The sequence below is a fragment of the Aotus nancymaae genome, unplaced genomic scaffold (genome assembly GCF_030222135.1).
Source record: "Aotus nancymaae isolate 86718 unplaced genomic scaffold, 86718_ANA_hifiasm-v0.15.2.pri h1tg000008l, whole genome shotgun sequence".
Taxonomy (NCBI): domain Eukaryota; kingdom Metazoa; phylum Chordata; class Mammalia; order Primates; family Aotidae; genus Aotus; species Aotus nancymaae.
The window spans coordinates 1,024,561-1,042,027 of NW_026988419.1; the positions used below are offsets into that span (position 1 = coordinate 1,024,561).

General features: G+C 39.5%; 1 pseudogene; it reads right to left on the reverse strand.

Annotated features, from left to right (window-relative positions):
• The window catches only part of LOC105704682 (UDP-glucuronosyltransferase 1A10-like), a 30,050-nt pseudogene extending 13,748 nt beyond the window's left edge, over positions 1-16,302 (reverse strand).
• Between the last annotated feature and the right edge of the window lie 1,165 nt (positions 16,303-17,467).

Consider the following 17,467-nt stretch of genomic DNA (forward strand, 5'->3'; position numbering starts at 1 on the left):
AATGCATAAGAATTGCTGCTTGTCTTCTTCCATATCCAAACCCTGAGAGGCCTCTGAAATGCTGAAATGAGACTGACAACCCTACCTCCATGGACCATACCAGGGACTTGATGGAAAGTGACTGTCACCTATTTTAAATGGCTTTCCACAGATACATCACATGCAGTGGGGGGTTGGCGGCCCAATTCTTACATCAGCACTCTGCTGAGCTGCCACTCTGTGACCTTCTACTTCCACACTCTAAATACACCATCACTCCAGTGCCCTCCTTCAGGAAAAGATGTACTTGTCTCCCTCAGTCTGCTGAGCACTCCTGAGGTTGGACATGATGTCATCTTCATGTTTTCACCCTCCTTTCACAGTACCCATGCTATGCCTTTGACATAGTTTGTATGTTTGTCTCCTCCATATATTATGGTCAACTATAATTTCCAGTATTGGAGGTGAAGCATGGTGGGAGGTGTTTGGGTCATAAGCATGAATCCCTTATGAATGGCTTGGCACTGTCCTCCCAGTAGTGAGTGATTTCTCACGAGACTTCGTTGTTTAAAAGTATGTGCCAAAAACACTCTTCAGGATATTATCCAGGAAAGCTTCCCCAGCCTAGAAAGACAGGCCAACATTTAAATTCAGGAAATAACAGAGGACACCACAAAGTTACTCCTCAAGAAGAACAACCCCAAGACACATAACTGTCAGTTCACCAAGACTGAAGTGAAGGAAAAATGTTAAGGACAGCCAGAGAGAAAGGTCAGGTTACCCACAAAGGGAAGCCCGTCAGACTAACAGTGGCTTTCTCTGCAGAAACCCTGCAAGCCAGAAGAGAGTGAGGGCCAATATTCAACATTCTTAAATAAAAGAATTTTCAACCCAAAATTTCATATCCAGCCAAACCAAGCTTCATAAGTGAAGGAGAAATAAAATCCTTTACAGACAAGCAAATGCTGAGATTTTGTCACCATTAGGCCTGCTTTACAAGAGCTCCTGAAGGAAGCACTAAATATGGAAAGGAAAAACCAGCAACAGCCACAATTTGTTTTATTAAAAACATACCAAATTGTAAAGACCAATGACACTACACAGAAACTGCATTAACTAACAGTCAAAATAGTCAGCTAGCATCATAATGACAGGATCAAATTCACACATAACAATATTAACCTTATATGTAAACAGACTAAATGCCACAATTAAAAGACACAGGCTGGCAAATAGGAGAAAGAGTCAAGACCCATTGGTGTTCTGTATTCAGGAGACCCATATCACCTGCAAAAACATACATTGGCTCAAAATAAAGAGATGGAGGAATATTTAGCAAGCAAATGGAAAGAAAAAAAAAAATGCAGGGGTTGCAAACCTAGTCTCAGATAAAACAGACTTTAAACCAACAAAGATCAAAAAAGACAAAGAAGGGCATTACATAATAGTAGAAAAATCAATGCAACAAGAAGAGCTAACTATCCTAAATATATTTTCACCCCAAAGAGGAGCACCCAGATTTATAAAGCAAATTCTTAGAGACCTACAAAGAGACAGACTCCCACATAATAATAGTGGGAAACTTTAACACCCCACTGTCAATATTAGACAGATCAACCAGACAGAAAATTAACAAGGATATTCAGGACTTGATCTCAGCTCTAATAGACATCTACAGAACTCTCCACCCCAAATCAACAGAATATACATTCTTCTCAGCACCACATCGCACTTATTAAAATTAACAAGGAGAGTCAAGACTTGATCTCAGCTCTAACAGACATCTACAGAACTCTCCACCCCAAATTAACAGAATATACATTCTTCTCAGCACCACATCACACTTATTCTAACATTGACCACATAATTGGAAGTAAAACACTCTTCAGCAAATGCAGAAGAATGGAAATCATAACAAATAGTCTCTTAGACCAAAAAGTGCTATCAAATTAGAACTCAGTATTAAGAAACTCGCTAAAAACCATACAACTACATGGAAACTGAACCACCTGCTCCTGAATGACTACTGGATAAATAACAAAATTAAGGCAAAAATAAATAAGTTCTTCGAAACCAGTGAGAACAAAGATACAATGTATCAGAATCTCTAGGACACAGCTAACACAGTGTTCAGAGGAAAATTTATAGCACTAAATACCCACAGGAGAAAGCAGAAGAACTAAAATTGACATCCTAACTTCACAATTAAAATAACTAGAGAAGCAAGAGCAAACAAATTCAAAAACTAGCAGAAGACAAGAAATAACTAAGATCACAGTTGAACTGAAGGAGATAGAGATACAAAAAACCCTTGAAAAAATCAGTGAATCCAGGAGCTGGTTTATTGAAAAGATTGACAAAATAGACCACTAGCCAGATGAATAAAGAAGGAAAGAGAAAAGAATCAAACAGACACAATAAAAAATGATAGAGGGGATATCACCACTGATCCCACAGAAATACAAACTACCATCAGAGAATACCATAAACACCTCTATGCAAATAAACTAGAAAATCTAGAAGAAATGGATAAATTCCTAGACACACACACACACACACACACACACACACCACCAAGAAAAAACAGGAAGAAATCAAATCCCTGAATAGACCAATAATAAGTTCTGAAATGGAGGCAGTAATTAATAGCCTACCAACCAAAAAAAAAAAAAAAAAAACCACATAGGACCAGATGGATTCACAGCCAAATTCTACCAGAGGTACAAAGAGGAGCTGGTACCATTCCTTCTGAAACTATTCCAAACAATAGAAAAAGAAGGACTCCTCCTCCCTAACTCATTTTATGAGGCCAGAATCATCCTGATACCAAAACCTAACAGAAATACACACACAAAAAAGAAAATTTCAGGCCAGTATCCCTAATAAACATCAATGCAAAAATCATCAATAAAATACTGGCAAACTGAATCCAGCGGCACATCAAAAAGCTTATCCATCATGATCAATTCGGCTTCATCTCTGGGATGCAAGCCTTGTTCAACATATGCAAATTGATAAATGTAACCCATCACATAAACAGAACCAATGACAAAAACCATGATTATCTCAACAGAGGCAGAAAAGGCCTTGGATAAAATTCAGCTTAAAACTCTCAATAAACTAGGTATTGATGGAATATATCTCAAAATAATAAGAGCTATTTATGACAGACCCACAGCCAATATCATACTGAATGGGCAAAAGCTGGAAGCATTCCCTTTAAAAACCAGCACAAGACAAGGATGCCCTCTCTCACCACTCCTATTCAACATAGTATTGGAAGTTCTGGCCAGGGCAATTAGGCAAGAAAAAGAAATAAAACGTATTCAAATAGGAAGAGAGGAAGTCAAATTGTCTTTATTTGCAGATGACATGATTGTATATTTGGAAAACCCCATCATCTCAGCCCAAAATCTCCTTAAGCTGATAATCAACTTCAGCAAAGTCTCACATGTGCAAAAATTACAGGCATTGCTATGCACCAATAATAGAGAGCCAAATCATAAGCAAACTCCCATTGACAATTGCTACTAAGAGAATAAAATGCCTAAGAATACAACTTACAAGGGATGTAAAGGACCTCTTCAAGGAGAACTACAAAACACTGCTCAAGGAAATAAGAGAGGACACAAACAAATGGAAAAATATTCCATGCTTATGGATAGACAAAATCAACATCATGAAAATGGCCATACTGCCCAAAGTAATTTATAGATTCAGTGCTATCCCCATCAAGCTACCATTGACTTTCTTCACAGAATTAAAAAAAGAAACTACTTTAAATTTCATATGGAACCAAAAAAGAGCCCACAGAGCCAAGACAATTTAAGCAAAACAAAGCTGGAGGCATCAGGCTACCTGACTTCAAACTATATTACAAGGCTACAGTAACAACAACAACAAAAAAGCATGGTACTGGTACCAAAACAGATATATAGACCAATGAAACAGGACAGAGGCCTCAGAAATAACACCACGCATCTACAACCATCTGATCTTTGACAAACCTGACAAAAACAAGCAATGGGGAAAGGATTCCCTATTTAATAAGTAGTATTGGGGAAACTGGGTAGCCATATGCAGAAAACTGATTGGACCCCTTCCTTACACCTTATACAAAAATTAACTCGACATAGATTAAAGACTTAAGCACAAGACCTAAAACCATTAAAACTCTAGAAGAAAACCTAGGCAATACCATTCAGGACATAAGCATGGGCGAAGACTTCATGACTAAAACACCAAAACCAAAGGCAACAAAAGCCAAAGTTGACAAATGGGATCTAATTAAAATGAAGAGTTTCTGCACAGAAAAAGAAACTATCATCAGAGTGAACAGGCAACCTACAGAATAAGAGACATTTTTTGCAATTTATTAATCTAACAAAGGGCTAATATCCAGAATCTACAAGGAGCTTAAACAAATTTACAAGAAGAAAATGAATCCCATCAAAAAGTGGGCAAAGGATAAGAACAGTCACTTCTCAAAAGAAGACATTTATGCGGCCAACAAACACATGAAGAAAAGCTCATCATTACTACTCATTAGAGAAATGAAAATCAAACCCACAATGAGATACCATCTCACGCCAATTAGAGTGGCGATCATTAAAGTCAAGAAACAACAGATGCTGGAGAGGATATGGAGAAATAGGAACACTTTTACATTGTTGGTAGGAGTGTAAATCAGTTCAACCATTGTGGAAGACAGTGTGGCAATTCCTCAAGGATCTAGAAAGAGAAATACCATTTAACCCAGCAATCCCATTACTGGGTATATAACCAAAGGATTATAAATCATTCTACCATAAAGACACATGCATGCATATGTTTATTGCAGCACTATTCACAATAGCAAAGACCTGGAACCAACCCAAATGCCCATCAAGGATAGACTGAATAAAGAAAATGTGGCACATATACACCATGGAATACTATGCAGCCACAAAAAAAGGATGAGTTCATGTCCTTTGCAGGGACATAGATGAAGTTGGAAACCATCACTCTCAGCAAACTAACACTGGAACAGAAAACCAAACACTGCGTGTTTTCACTCATAAGTGAGAGTTGAACAAAGAAAACACATGGACACAGGGAGGGAAAGATCTCTCACTGGGGCCTGTAGGGGGCTAGGTGGGTAGGGGAGGGATAGCATTAGGAGAAATACCTAATGTAGATGATGGGTTGATGGATGCAGCAAACCACCATGGCATGTATATACCTATGTAACAAATCTGCCTGTTCTGCATATGTATCCAAGAACCCAAAGTTTATTTAAAAAAAAAAAAAAAGTTTTAGAGCAGAAAAAAAAAGTATGTGCCACCATGGCACATGTTTACATATGTAACAAACATGCACATCCTGCACATGTACCCCAGAAATAAAAATTAAAATTAAAAATAAAGTATGTGCTACTTCCCCTGTCTCTCTCTTGCTCCTGCTCTTGCCATGTGATGTGCCAGCTCCCCATCGCCTGCTGTCATGATTGTAAGCTTCCTGAGGCCTCATCAGAAGCAGATGCTAGCAACATGTTTTGTGTAAAGACTGCAAAACTGTGAGCCAATTAAACCTCTTTTCTTGATAAATTAACCAGCCTCAGGTATCCTTTAGAGCAATACAAACAGATAAATACAGCCTCGCACAAAGAAAATCAACCAGAATATTTGTTGCACTGGACAGAATTATATTCTGCAGGTTTTCTTGATAACTTCATGGATGAGCTAAGCAGTGTGTGTCAGGTAACACCTTAAAGAACATTGAGTGAGTAATTCTGCAGACAACCTCAGGGCATAATACTTGTAGGAGCACAAGATGGCTCCTTTTGAGACACCCTACCTGATACAAGACATTTGCTTAGTCACCTTTTCTTTTCGTGACTGGGGCACTTGCAGATGACTGTCCTTGAAAAATAAACATGACAGTGAGTTATCTACCTTCCCTGGAGGCTTAGTTCAGAGTAGAAATCAATGAAATGGAAAATATGTTTTAAAAATAGGCAAAATTAATGAAACCAAAGCTTGTTTTGTTGAGATCAATTAATTTGGTAAGGCTCTAGCCAACTTGATCTGAACAAAAAGAAGAAATAAATTATCAATATCAGGAATGAGACAGGCAATATCACCATAGATTCTACAGATAATAAATGCTAATAGAATATCATGAACAAGTTTATGCCAAAAAAATCTACAACTTAGATGGAATGGACACATTTTGTTAAAGACATAAACTGCCAGACTTTTCACAAGAATAAATACATAACCCAAATAGAAGTAACCTATATCTTTTAAATTGAATTTGGGTTTGTAATTCAAACGTTCCCACACAAAACAAAGTAAAGCTCAGATGGTGTCACTGATGAATCCAGCAAAAGGAAGGATAAATACCAATTGAAGGATAAATACCAATTATTGAAGGATAAATACCAATTATTCACAAACTAGTCCAGAAAATTGAAGCCTAGGGAATTTTCTAATTCATTTTATGAGACCAGCATTATCATAGTACCAAAACCAGATAAAGACATTGTAAGAGGCCGGGCGCGGTGGCTCATGACTGTAATCCCAGCACTTTGGGAGGCCGAGGCGGGTGAATCACGAGGTCAAGAGATCAAGACCATCCTGGTCAACATGGTGAAACCCCGTCTCTACTAAAAATACAAAAAAAAAAAAAAAAAAGACATTGTAAGATAGGAAAACTACAGACCCTCATGACCTTAGATGCAAAAAATTTTAAAATACTGATAAGTCAAATTCAGTAATATTTTAAAATACATACTACACAAAAAGATTATACACCATAACCAAGTAGGGTTTATCCTAGGAATGCAAGGCTGGTTTGAAAATTAATTAGAAAATTTATCAAAGTTGTGCCACCATGTTCATAGCAGCGTAACTCACAATAGCCAATAAGTGGAAACAACCCAAGCAAAAATGTGGTGTATATATACGGAATGAAATATTATTCAGCCTTAGAAAGGAAGAAAATTCTGACATATCCTAACCTGAATGAACTTTAAGGACATTGTGCAGAGTGAACTAAGCTAGTCACAAAATGACAAACACTGTATGATTCTACTTATATGAAGTATCTGAAATAGTCAAATTCATAGAATCAGAGTGGAATGCTGGTTGGCAAGGGCTGAGAGGAGTGGGGAATGGAGAATTATTTTTTAATGAGCCCAAAGTTTCAGTTTGGGAAGATGAAGAGAGTTCTGGAGAGGAGTGGTGGTGTTGGTTGCACAGCAATGTGAATGTCCTCAATAATGAACTGTGAACCTAAAGGGGTAAAGATGATACATTTTATACTATGGGTATTTTACCACAAATAATGATACATAATTTTTATAAATCAATTAAAGTAACACACCATATAAATAAACTGAAAAGGTATAAGCATATAGTTATCTCCATAGGTATGGAAAGAAGTGTTTGACAAAAATCCAAAATCCATTTCAGATTAAAAAATTCTCAGCAAACTAGGCAAATAAAAATGGGAAGTATCTTAAATGAATGAAGGGAATCTTGGAGGAACCCACAGCTAACGTGATCCTTAGTAGTGAAAGATTGAATGCTCCACTACTCAGATAAGACACATGCCAAGGATTGGGGGGCTGTTACCGCTTCTATTCAACATTGTTCTGCAGGCTCTTAACCTTAATCCTCATCTAAGAAGAGACGCAAACACAAGGATTCATGGCACGAAGGGATAGGCTAACTCTACTGCTTTGTGTAAATTCCGTTGGGTTTACAAATAGGATTGCCTCCATCTATAAACTTGCTAGCCCCCAAGCCTTGAAGGGAAAAGATCAATACCTACTATCAGTTTTTTGTTTTACAAGAAGGTCTCAACAAGAACACTTTTTCTGGATTGGTTCTATCATTGCTTTGTCCCTGAAGTCAGGACTATCTTGCCAGTAAGAGACTGTCTTTCAAAGTTCTTTTGATTTTAGACAATGCCCCTAGCCACCCAGAACCCACGAGTTCAACACTGAAGGTATCAAAGTGGTCTACCTGCTGGCAAACCTAACATCTCTAATTCAGCAACAAAAGGTGGAGAATATGGTCTTTCCAGATATGAATCTGGGAAAAATTCAAGAACAAATAGACACCACACCAGAGGAATTAACAGAAGATGACTGGACGTAGATGAGTGCTTTTGAATCAGTAGCAGGTACTAAAGAAGATATAGAAGAAGCAGTGCAAGAAAACAAATTGCTATTAAACAGTCTGGCAAAGTCTTCTGATTATTAAGACTACGATTGATTTCTTGAATTTTTAAAGATTGAAAAGGTGACCAGGCACAGTGGTTTATGCCTGTAATCCCAGCACTTTGGGAGATCGGGACAGGTGAATCACCTGAGGTTAGGAGTTCAAGAGCAGCCTGGCCAAGAGGGCAAACCCTGTCTCTAGTAAAAATACAAAAATCAGCTGGCTGTGGTGGCACATGCCTGTAATCCCAGATACTCAGGAGGCTGAGGCAAGAGAATCGCTTGAACCTGGGAGGCAGAGGTTGCAGTGAGCCAAGATCACACCACTGCAATCCACCCTGGGTGATTGAATGAGACTCAGTCTCAAATAAAACAAACAATAAAAAAAAAATTGAAAAGGCAAAAAAAGTCAAACAATAATTATGATGTAATTCTGTAAAGTTACACCAAGTGTACCTGACTCTCCTCCTTCTATCTCCTCTACCTCTTCCCCCTCTACCACCCCTGAAACAGCAAGATCAACCCTCCTCTTCCTCCTCTCAGCCTACTCAATGGAGGACAATCAACAGGAAGACCTTCATAATGACCCACTCCTACTTAATGAATACTTAATTTTGCCTTCTTTTTTTTCATTCTTTTTTTTTAAATTGTATTTCAGGTTTTGGGGTACATGTGAACATGCAAAATTGTTGCACAGGTACACACGTGGCAGTGTGATTTGCTGCCTTCCTCCCCTTCACCTACATCTGGCATTTCTCCCCATGCTATCTCTCCCCAACTCCCCACCCCTCACTGTCCCTCCCCTATTTCCCCCCAACAGACCCCAGTGTGTTGTGCTCTCCTCCCTGTGTCCATGTGTTCTCATTGTTCAACACCCACCTATGAGTGAGAACATGTGGTGTTTGATTTTCTGTTCTTGTGTCAGTTTGCTGAGAATGATGGTTTCCAGGTTCATCCATGTCCCTACAAAGGACACAAACTCATCGGTTTTGATGGCTGCATAATATTCCATGGTGTATATGTGCCACATTTTCCCTGTCCAGTCTATCATCGATGGGCATTTGGGTTGGTTCCAGGTCTTTGCTATTGTAAACTGTGCTGTAATGAACATTCGTGTGCATGTGTCCTTATAGACATACACGAGGCCAATAATTTTGCCTTCTTTAAGATTTTCTTAATAACATTTTCTTTTCTCTAGCTGACTTTATTGTAATAATAACATATATGATACATTTAACATACCAAATATGTGTTAAGTAACTGTTTCTGTTATTGGTAAAGCTTCTGGTATACAGTAGATTATTAATAGTTGTGTTTTAGGGAGTCAAAAACTGTATAAGTGCTGGGCACAGTTGCTCACGCCTGTATTCCCAGCACTTTGGGAAACCGAGGTGGGCGTATCACTTGAGGTAAGGAGTTCAAGACCAGCCTGGCCAACATGGCAAAACTCTATCTCTAATAAAAATAGAAAAAAAATAGCTGAGCATGGTGCTGCATGCCTGTAACACCAGCTACTCAGGAGGCTGAAGCAGGAGAATCACTTGAACCCAACAGGTGGAAGTTGCAGTGAGCTGAGATTGTGCACTGCACTCCAGACTGGGCGACAGAGTGTGACTCTGTTTCAGGAAGAAAAAAAAATTCAAATGTGAATTTTCTACTGCTCGGGGGCTGGTGCACCAATCCTCACATTGTTCAAGGGTCAAATGTTGTACTAGCAATGAAAATTGAAAATTGGGATGAAAATACCACTTAAATAGCATCAAAAATATAAACTTAGAGATATATCTGACAAAAAAATGTGAAAAACTGTACACTGAAAATGACAAAACATTGGTGAGACCCTGAACAGATATGTTCATGCATCAAAAAACTCAAAATTGTTGAAATGTCATTTTTCCTTAGTTAATCTATAAACTTAATACAATCCCAACCTAAATTCTAGCAGGATTTTTTTGTACAAATTGGCAAACTGATTCTAAAATTCATATGGAAATTTAAAAGACCTACAATAGCAAAAATAACTAAAAATAGAAAAAAATTGGAGAGCAATTATTACCTAATTTCAAGACTTATTACAAATCTATAGTAATCAAATATTTCACGAATAGACCAATGGAACAGAATAGAATATCCAGAAATAGAAGTATGAACAACCAAGTTTTTTCAAAGGTAAAAAGGCAATTCTGTTTGGAAAAGACTCTTTTCAACAGTTGGGTATCCATTCACAAGAAAACGGGAAAAGACATTACCTCTGTGGTCTTCCTCCTAAAAACCTATAATTCCCGCATTACCATGATCAAAACATCCAGACAAACTCAAAATGAGGAACATCACCAGAATTGCTCAAAACTGTCAAAGCAACCAAAACAAGAGAAGTCTCAAAAACTATCACAAGCTAGAGGAGACAAAACAAATGTGATGAGTAAATGTCATGTGGTATCCTGGATGGGATCCCAGAAAAGGATAAGGACATTAGGGTAAAAGTTAATGACATCTGAAGAAAACATAGACTTTAGTTCATCATAATGTGTCAATGATGGTTAATGAGTTGTGATAAATGTGCCATAGTAACCTAAGATTTAGCAATAGGGGAAACAGGCAAAGGATATATGGGAATTCTCAGTGTTATTTTTTGCACTCTTGCTTTCAATCTAAATTTATTGCAAAATAAAAAGGTTATTTTAAAAAAGACATCAACAGACTGGTAAAGGATAAATATCTAGAAGACAAAAACGCTTTAAAACTCAATTTTAAAAAATGTTTTTTAATGAGCAAAGACTTGAAAAGACAGTAACCAAAGAAAGTACACAGATGGCAAACAGGCACGTGTAAAGACGTTCAACATAATTAATGATTAGGGTAATGAAACTAAAGCTGTGGTTTTATCCACATCCCATTAAAATGGCTGCAATGAAAAAGACTGACAATATCAAATGATATAGTTTACTTATCTGTCCCTCCCAAATCAAGTGTTGAAATTGGATCCCTAACGTTGGAGGTAGTGCTTAATGGGAGGTGTTTGGATCAGAAAGGTGGATCCCTAGTGTCCCCTCCCAGTAATAAGTAAACTTTCCCTCTATTCGTTTCAGCAAGAACTGATTGTTAAAAAGAGCCTGGCACCTGCCTCCTTTTTCTCTTGCTTCCCTCTCGCCATGTGATCAGCACCCTCCACCTTCACCTTCTGCCATGAGTGGAAGTAGCCTGAGTCTCTCGCTGGATGTAGATGCTGGGGCCATGCTTCTTGTACCACCTGAATGAACCACAAGCCAAGTAAACATGTTTTCTTTATAAATTAATCAAGCTCAGGTATTCTTTATTGAAATGCAAACAGACTAAGACATAAAGTGTAGGTAAGTGTGAAGAGTTGGATCTCTCATATGCAGGTGGTGGAAGGGCACCTTGCTCTGGCCACTTGTAGGTATTGTTTGGCAGATTCTCAAAAACGTAAACATACACCTACCATAGATCACAACTATTCCATTGTTAGATATTTACCCATAAGAATAAAAGCATACTTCCTGTATTGTGTGTATTTTTAAATTTTCTGTATATTTTGAAATTTTCACATCTTAACAATTCCAATCTGGTAGGGATGCAGTGCACCTCCCCAGACCAGCAAGTTATTAGAGATACCAAAGGGCCTGCCCTTATAGCTCAAAGCCCACTGAACTTATTCAAACCAACCAATGCTAAATCGTTTCCCCTGCCCTGCCTTCCCTTTCCTGCAGTAATTCCAATAGAGCTATGGTCTAGACTCTATCCTCACTCCTATCACTTCTGCTTCCTACATTTCAAGTCAAAAAGTGTACAAGGCATGACTCTGCCACAGCCACAACTTCCAGTCTATAGCAGTCAGGGTTCAATGAGAGAAGTAAAGCTGCTGGGGATGCACACGATGAAGAATTCATCAGAGGCTAAGAATAAGGAAATAAATCAATGTGAAGTATTAAAGATGTTTACACAGTAATATGCATAAAGACAAATGTGGAAAATGCCTAAATCTATATCAATATTAATTGGTTGAAAAAAACTACATTGAATCCAAAGTAAAGATTTTCATGCAACTACTAAAAGAACTTGTCAAATCAATTTGTGCTGGCCTCTAAAGATGTCTATAATTTACTGGCAAGTGAAAAATGCAAAGTAAGGAACAATATGTCCAGCCTGCTATCAGACTTTATTTTAACAAAATAAGTGTGAGAATATACATTAGATATATAAATATACACAAAATAATTTCAAAAATTGTAATTGATGCACACAAACTGCTAAGAGCATTTTCCTATAGAATTAGCAAGAAAGGGAAGTTTCATTTTCTGATATTTTCCCAAAAAGAGTATTTTTCAATGCCATCTGGATATGATCTACAGTTATAAAATTTGCTGAGAGGTACATGAAGTGGCAGAAAATGATTCATGACACTAGAAAAAAATTACAAATGCAACAAATAAAAATGTCAAATCAGAGTTCAGTAAGTGTTATAGTTTGGATATTTGTCCCCACCCAAATCTCATGTTGAAATAGATTACCCAGTGTTGTGGTGGGGCCTGGTGGGAGGTATTTGGATCATGGGGGTGGATCCCTCATGGCTTGTCCTTGCAAGAGTCAGTGAGTATTTACAAGATATGGTTGCTTAAGTGTGTAGACCTCCCCCACCAACTCTCTCTTGCTCCTGCTTCACTTTCTGCCATAAGTAAAAGCTCCCTGAGGCTTCCTCAGAATATGAACATGCTGGTACAGCTTGCAAAACCTTAAGCCAATTAAACCTCTTTTATTTATAAATTATCCGGTCTCAGGCATTTCTTCATGGTGAGACAATGAAGAACAGAAAATTGGTACCAACAGAAAATAATACCAATAGAAAACTGGTGCTGAGAGTGGGACATTGCTATAAAGATACTGAAAATATGGAACTGACTCTGGAACTTGGTAACAGGCAGAGATTTGAAGAGTTTGGAGGGCTCAGAAGAAGACAGGAAGATGAGGGAAAGTTTGGACCTTCTTAGAGACTGGTTAAATGGTTTGTGACCAAAATGCTGATAGAAATATGGGCTATGAGGGCCAGGCTGTTGAGGTCTCATGTGAAAATTAGGACGTTATTGGGAACCGGAGTAAAAGTCACCCTTGTTATGCCTTAACAATGAACTTGGCTGTATTGTGTCCATGCCCTAGGGATCTGTGGAAGTTTGAACTTGAGAGTGATGACCTAGATTATCTGGCAGAAGAAATTTTTAGTAGCAAAGCATTCAAGATGTGGCCTGGTTGCTTGTAACAACCTACACTTAGATGCAGGAGCAAAGAAATGACTTCAAGTTGAAAATTATATTTAAAGGGGAAGCAGTGCATAAAAGTTTGGAAATTTTTTAGCTTAGCCATATGGCAGAGATAGAAAAAGCTTTTTCGGGAGAGCAATTCAGGCAGGCCATGGAGCAACCACTTGTTAGAGAGATGTGCGTAACTAAAAAGGAGCCAAGTACTAAGGTCTCAAAAGCATTTCAGAGATCTCATAAGCAGCGGCTGCAATCATAAGCTTTGAGGTCTATGAGGACTGAATGATTTCATGGGCCAGGCCAAGGGCCCTGCTGCCTTGTGTAACCTCAGGACACTGCTCCCCACATCCTAGCCACTCTAGCTCTAGCCTCAGCTCAATGGGTCCCAGATACAGCTTGGGCTGCTGCTTCAGATGGTGCATGGTCATAAGCCTTGACAGCTTCCACATAGTGTTAAGCTTATGGGTGAGCAGAATGCAAGAGTGAAGAAGGCTTGGCACCCTCCACCTCGATTTCAGAGGATTCACGGGAAAGCCTGGGTGCCCAGGCAAAAGCCTGCTACAGGGACAGTGCCCTCACAAAGAATCTGTACTATGGCAGAGTGGAAATGTGGGGTTGGAGCCTCCACACAGAGTCCACAATAAGGCATCGCCTACTGGAGCTATGAGAAAGAGGAGCACCATCCTCTAGACCCCAGAATGTTATATCTTCTGGGATCTTGAACCTTGCTCCTGGAAAAGCTGCAGGCACTCAACAACCTGTGAGAGAAGCTATGAGGCTGGAATCCTACAAAGCCACAGGGCCATAGTTGCCCAAGACTATGGGAGCCCACCCCTTGCACCAGTATGCCCTGGATATCAGACATGGAGTCAAAGGAGATTATTTTGGAGCTTTAAGATTTAATGACTGCTCTGCTGGGTTTCAAACTTGCATGGGGCCTATTGCCCTTTTCTTTTGGCTGATTTCTCCATTTTGGAATGAGAGTACCCAATGCCTGCACCCCCCTGTAACTTGGAAGTAAATAACTTGTTTTTGTTACAGGCTCATAGGTGGAAGAGACTTGCCTTGTCTCTGATGAAACTTTAGACTTTGGAATTTTGAGCAAATGCTGTAATGAGTTAGATTTGGGAGGACTATTGGAAAGGCAATATTGTATTTTGCGATACGAGAAGGACATAAGATTTGTGCAGATAGGCAGGGGATAAATGATACAGTTTGGATATTTGTCCCATCCAAATCTCATATTGAAATGTAATCCCCAGTGTTGGAGGTTGGGCCTGGTGGGAGGTGTTTGGGTCATAAGGGCAGATCTCTCATGAGTTGGTGCTGCCCTTGCAATACTGAGTGAGTACTCACAAGATTTGGTTGTTTCAATATGTAGCACATCTTCTCACTCTCTCTTGCTCCTGATTTTGCTATGTGACATGTCTGCTCCTACTTTGCCTTCTACCATAAGTAAAAGGTCCCTGAGGCCTCCTGCAGAAGGTTTACTTGGCTCATGGTTTTGCAGGCTGTACAAACACATACTGGCACCATGCTTATACAGCCTGCGGAATCATAAGCCAACTGAACCCCTTTTCTTTATAAATTATCCAGTTTCAGGTATTCTCTATAGCAATTCAAGAATGGTCTAACAGGCTAGGCGCAGTGGCTCACGCCTATAATCCCAGCACTTTGGGAGGGTGAGGCAGGTGGATCACAAGGTCAAGAGATCGAGACCATCCTGGTCAACATGGTGAAATCCCGTCTCTACTAAAAATGCAAAAATTAGCTGGGCATGGTGGCGCATGCCTGTAGTCCCAGCTACTTGGGAGGCTGAGGCAGGAGAATTGACTGAACCCAGGAGGCAGAGGTTGCAGTGAGCCGAGATCGTGCCATTGCACTCCAGCCTGGGTAACAAGAGGGAAACTCTGTCTCAAAAAAAAAAAAAAGAATGGTCTAACACAATTAAAAATCCAAAGCCAGATTACTTTTTTTATTATCCAAAACCAGATTATTCTTACTATGCTAAAGGAGAGATGGCTTACCATAGGCAATGGCTTTCCCTGATTGCAGTTGATACCACCAATGAAGACCATGTTGGGCATCACAAGTCTAGAATCATCCAAAACAAAGTCCATTCGCAACAGCTAAATTGACATGTGGCTGTAGAGATCATATGCCATGACAGGTGTTTGGAGAATTTCAGAGGCTACTTCCAGGGCATTTTTGAAAAAATGCTGGCAAAATAAATGTTCCCTCAAGTACATGATGTTCCATATTCTCTCCTTGAAATTCATGGTGTCTGAGAACCCTAAGAGACCTCTGTGGACATAGGAAAAAGGAGCAGGGCACTTTGCACCTTCTTCAAGATAATGGCAAAACATTCCCCTGGTAAAGACCACAGAGGGGAGGGAGAAATATTTGGCAACAATTAAGCCACAGACATCAAAAGGATCCAAAAACACTGCATCAAAAGAACTCTAAGTATTCTACTAATTTTTTGTACTTAAACAAACTCCTACAATGTGAACAAAGTAAGTTCCAAGTATCCCTGGATGAACGTGTTGCTTTCCATTGAGCATTGACAAAAGCCGTGTGCTTCTGATTCAGATCCTCCAGAGTGTATGAGGTTGAATAAGTCTTTACTGTGCAATTCAGTGAGCTTCCCAGTTGCCAACTCACTTTTGGCCTGACTACGACCACCTCATGTCCTCTGAGGATGAGTTTCTCTACTACCAACCTCATGGTAAACCAGTGGCTCCCATCCTTGGGCATTACCAGCAGCTTCCCTGCCTCGGCAAAGCCACAGGCCAGCAGCAGACACACACATAGGGAAAGGGGGTCAGTCTACCCTGCAGGAGTCATCAGAAAACTTCAGCCCAGAGTGAGCCAGCAGCTGGGATTCTAAGCTTCTATAATACCATAGGCAGGAGAAGTACAGGCAAAACCTGCCCCCAAAAGAGGACATGTATTTTCCTGTTAACAAAAAAAAAAAAAAAAAAAACAACTCACTGCCAACAATTTACTCATAAGAACAAGAATACATGAGTAGCTGAGATACCAACTTGTATGTTTTCCAGAAAATAGTAGTTTATGGTCTTTGTCTTGAGGACAGAATGTGAGTTTAGAAACAACATTATTAAACAGTGCTTTTAGACCTTGATGACTCAGAAAGGTAAAAAGGAAAGTAAATTTGAATAAAGCTAATGTTTTTGGAATTTGTCCCTGATATTGTTTGGCTGTGTCCCCACCCAAATCTCATCTTGAATTCCACATGTTGTGAAAGGGACCTGGTGGAGGTAATTAAATCTTGGGGCCAGATCTTTCCTGTGCCATTCTTGTGATAGCAAATAAGTCTCATGAGATCTGACAGTATTATAAGGGGGAGTCTCTCTACACAAGCTCTCTTTGGGTGCTACCATCCATGTAAGAGATGACTTGCTCCTTCTTCCCTTCCATGTGAGGCCTCCCCAGTCATGTGGAACTGTAAGTCCAATAAACCTCTTTCTTTTGTAAATTGCCCAGATGCAAAGAAAAATGTGGATTTTACCTTGCGACAACCAAATGCCCTCTGCCCAGAAAGGAATTGGCATTTCATGGTCCAAGGAAAGACAGCAAGGCCCTTAGCATTGACTTCCTACCTGGCAGGAAATTGTGACTCACCTGCATCTCTGCAATGCACAGGCATTGCTGCTTTTAGTTTTTCATTTCTGGCTTCTGAAATGCTATAATGAGATTGACAACCCTGCATAAAGTCCATGGACCCTTCCAGGGACTTTATGCAATGTGACTGTCACCTATTGCAAATGGTTCCTCAGATACATTGCCTGCCATGAGGAGTCATTGAACCTATGCTTGCCCGACCACTCTGCTGAGCTGCCTCTCTGCCCACTCTGCTTCTGCATTCTGAAGAGAGCTGTAGGCCTCTGCTGTGGGCTTACTTCACTGGCCTGGTGCCTGCCTCAAGAAAATATGTATTGGTCTGCCCCAGTCCGCTGGGTAGTCCTTGAAGTCGAAGTTATATCTTCCT